The sequence below is a fragment of the Ambystoma mexicanum genome, chromosome 1q (assembly GCF_040938575.1).
Source record: "Ambystoma mexicanum isolate Mex_15411 chromosome 1q, UKY_AmexF1_1, whole genome shotgun sequence".
In the NCBI taxonomy this organism is placed as follows: domain Eukaryota; kingdom Metazoa; phylum Chordata; class Amphibia; order Caudata; family Ambystomatidae; genus Ambystoma; species Ambystoma mexicanum.
The window spans coordinates 1039818269-1039822941 of record NC_090922.1 but is presented as its reverse complement, the minus strand read 5'-3'; positions in this window follow the sequence as shown (position 1 = coordinate 1039822941).

Here is a 4673-nt window from a genome sequence, read left to right as displayed (position 1 = left end):
GTCAAGGGAGAGCCTGGATCTGGCCTTTGCTAGTTTTCTGGTCGAGGGTAGATGGATAGCGCCTGCTATTAAAGTGAAAACTTTAGGCACCTATATGGAAGCCACCTTGAATGCAGGTGTACAAGTAGATGCCATTGTAAAAAGCACAAACTACTACCTGAGAGTGTTAAGAAAGGTGTCTCCCATGATTTCCAAAGATAATCGGGCCAAGTTGGTTAGGGCTGTTGTGCTCCCTCGCCTGAATTATTGTTACGCTCTTCTGGGTGGTGCTAGTAAGGAAGCTGTCCATAGGCTGCAGAAAATTCAAAATGCTGCTTTTCATATTGTCTACAGTATGAAGTGAACCAAACCCACTACTGCAGTCAGGAAGCAATTGTACTGGTTATCAGTGTCAGCTAGGATGCTGTTAAAATTGTTGACCCTCTGTCATAAGTGTATCTTCGGATGTGCCCCCAGGTATCTCAAGGAAAAGGTTCTTATACATCAGCCAACCAGAGATCTCCAATCCGCAACTGCCCGCCTCCTTAGAGTGGGCCGAGTTAAGAGAGCTTGTGGAAATGGATGTTCTTTTCCAGTCCTGGTGGCATGCGTGTGGAATGAGCTGCCCCAAGCACTAAGAAGGGCGGAAAATCATGTGGCCTTTAGAAAATCTTTAAAGACCAGAGTGTGTATGTAAAGTGTCTGGTTGTAGGTCTGTGCCTCACTGCGCCTTCTGTTTTAGCGTCTGGACTCCCTAGTGCTTTGGCACTATATAAATCCAATAACATAACATACAGACACACATCTTACATTTCTAACAACATAAGTGTGGAAAATACTGCCAACGTCAATACAAAAACAAAGGTAAATACTTCACCAAATGTCACTTGGATTCCCTAGGCCAGTTTGTGCCAAAGGTGGTCAAGTAAATACTTTCATGTCTTCAGTTAGGCACAGTGTCAAAAGCAAATCTCCCAAAAACACATACAACATTAAACGAGATGCAACATCTAAGTACATCAATGATTACAATCCTATCATTGAATTTCAGTGAAATTCTAAGATAGAAATTCCGTCTATTGCATACAATTAAACTGTCATAGCAAGATATGTGCAGCCTATTTCACCAAAGCTGAGAAAACCGAGCTGGGAGACCTTAGGGATGACATATCATCTAACAATACCCTTTCACAAAAATTGTTCAGCTTTTGTATCACTGTCACATAGAGAATGCAGGTCCTACAGAGCTGCAGATTGTTTAACAGGTGCAGCCAGTATCAGAAATCTAAGAACATTCTCTGGCTCAACCTTGGTTGAAAAAAAGGGTACTTAAATCCTACCAAGAAATTGAATCTATGAATCAGATGATCCCAACAGCAAAGACATCTTAAAAAATATTCTGATTGACACATACTATCCAAAAAGAAGTGCTGCTTTGGAAAACATGTGCTCCTATGATATAGCCCAAAGCTATACCTACAAAAATAATGTTATGCCAAATGAGACAACTTGCAAATACTCAGTATTAAATTGTGAAGGAATCCTAGAAAGACTTTTAAAACCCTGCCTAATTAAACAGGTAAACATCTAATTTAAATCTACAGAGCATAGAGAACTTTATTACATGGCCCTACTGGCATTACTGCGACTATTTAAACCATGGGGGAAAGAGGAAGAACTGCTAGGTGGCCATGATACATTTGAAACTGCATTCAAGGCAAATGAAAGCAGTATAACAAATGAACATTTTCAACAATACAAAGAAATGTCAACAAGAATAAGAAATAGAAACAACACTAGATAAAGACACTCTTGAAGGGAGTCAAACATCTCTTACAGGAAGCCAAGAACCACTTGGAGATCCACACATTCAAAATGAGGCAGAAAAAGCAGTCAATGAGGTAGAAAGCACAGTGTATCAATCCAAACAATCTAAAGTAGATTTGGCAGTGCTCAAATCACAGTTAAATGATGAACAACTCACCATTTACCTAGAAGTCACTGAAGAAATTGACCATGGACTAAAGCATGAAAATAATACTTGCAGTTGTAAAAATTACACACCTCTGGTATGTGTAATTGGTGAAACTGGTTCTGGCAACACCTTCTTAATTAAAACAATCAGAACATTTGTAGAGGACAGAACAGATAACAACCTTTCAGGTGTTTTAACAGCTACCACAGATCTAGCAGCTTGCAACATAGAAGGGGTAACCTTATACCAACTACTCCTCATACCAGTGTAATACCAAAACAAATCAGAATATTCCAAATTGTCAGCAGAAGCTGCAACTGAGGTATGAAGGATTGCATGAAAAAGAACGCCAAAGGAAAGTCCTTCTAGTAGGTAACTGCTTTAATTCATCTATATACAAAGAACTCTTTGGAGGAAATGTTTTTATTGTTTTTGGAGACCTCCTACAGTTAACACCAGTGAAAGGGTAACCCATATTCAACCATATTCAAAACATTAGGCTACAAAGAATCCCTTAATACACTCACCAACATAGGCAATTTCAATCTGTGTCATCATTTTCACTACAGAGAACTTGCACAAAACGTGCATCAGTCTGCAGATCTAACATATGCTCACATTTTAAAAAGCTTTCAAACTGATGTGCTTACTGAATACGCAAAGTCATCCTTACTAATGAATGAGCTGTATGGACAAAACACATCTTCCCCTGATATAATGGAAAAATGAACTCATCAAAATCAAAAAACGCATGTGCTTAACGCCAACCCTTGAAAACTGTAACTAATTCAACAAAACAATGCTGAAAAAAGAGATGCAACCCATAGTCCATATCAGCTGCACAGAAAAGCTAGAAGTGCATGGCATGACACTTCCTATGTGTCAATAAGCAACAGCATTACTAAATAACCTAGAAAGTGTGTCACAAACACAGCTGAATTTGAATAACTTTTAACACTGTGCCTAAACAGCAGGGTGATACTAAAATGCAAACTTGATGCAGAACAAGGATCAGTTAAAGGTGCAATTGGAACAGTTGTTGGCTTCTAAACATATGCAAATGAAAACATTATCCAGTTCGTCATCATCAGTTTTGACAAACTTGAACAAACTTAAAAAGTCCCCTCTTTTCAAAGATATGTATGTATGCAGAGAGAACAATTTTCTCCATCTCTTGCATGTGTTGTTACCATTCACAAGTCACAGGGTCTAACCCTTCACCACACATGTGTTGATATTAGCAGCACTGTGTTCAAAGAAGGTATGAGTTACATAGAACTTTCACGTCTTTGTACATGGTCTATTCTTAGTTAACTTTAATGCAGAGTCAGCCATGACATTCCTTGCACCCTAGAATACATCAGGCTCTGTGCACTGTACACTCCACATCTGGATATGTACCCAGCACCTCAAAAAAGAAAACATTTAAAAAGACAAGCAGTACAAACATAAACCACAGCAGATCTCCCAACAATCCAAGTAAAAAAAGAAGAAAAAAAACAAATGCAAGACCTTCAATTCAAATAGAGATGGAATGATCTGTTCTTTTTAAATTCAGCAACACAACTGGAGTAAATGTCTATGAAAACGTAGCAATCAATCGTCTATTCCAACTGCCACCAATTGTGGACAAAATGTACTTAATTGGCTCAGAGCAGCTGTGTTTATAAATGCTCATCCTGCACGTAAATGCCAGTAGCAACTCTGACACTATCTACAGTGTCTCAGGGTTAAGACGGAATTAGACTACTTTGCAGGAATTGTTAAATTCACCATAAACACACAAGAGGATCCACAAGAATTCATAATGTACTTACTATATGTACTAGAGACACAGCACATCCCTATAAATAAAATCTTACAAATTGCATACACTTGGAAACATACATGCAGTCTCTGCAACCATGTTTCGCAAAAGCATAACAATAATGAACGATGTGTGTATGTATCTATACCGAATTGGAATTCAATTCCATTTCAACATTTTCGCTGAAATGCAAATCATGGCTTATTATTCTCATTTTGCAATTCAGAAATTCTGTCCAACATACAAATAGATTCACATGCCCAAAATATAATATGAATGCTTTTAAGATACAATGTGGATGACACTAAAAATAACTGTAAACTCACTAACTTTACATACACCCAAGTATCTCTTGGCAAGAAAATATTCACAACAGTAGGCATAATATACCACCCTTGTGCCACAACCATATCAGGGCACTATACTGCATATGTGAAAAAATAAGTAATTGGTTTGAATGTAACAACACATATGTTTCCCAAAAACATAGGTTACCAACTAATCTGACAAATGAGTACTTAATATTACTTTAACACAAAATGTGTCATATAATTATACTTTAAATTCACAATTACAATAATATGCAGTTAGAATATGCCAACGGGCCAACTACTTTAAACATGAACAAACACAGAAAACAAACATTCCTTAATTACAATACTCTTAAAACAAGCCATCACTTTTGTAATTACGTAATATATCCAAATTGCCAGTATAGTACTTTTACAATACTATACAGTTAGATAATGCCAATGGGTACCTAACTACTTCAAACGTAAGCAAAGACACAAAACAAATATTCCTTAATTACATTACCCTTAAAACACACCATCACCTATTTAATTATTTAATACACCCACGCTACCACTATACTACTTCATACACAATCAAAATGTGTCTCCCTTTCATAAA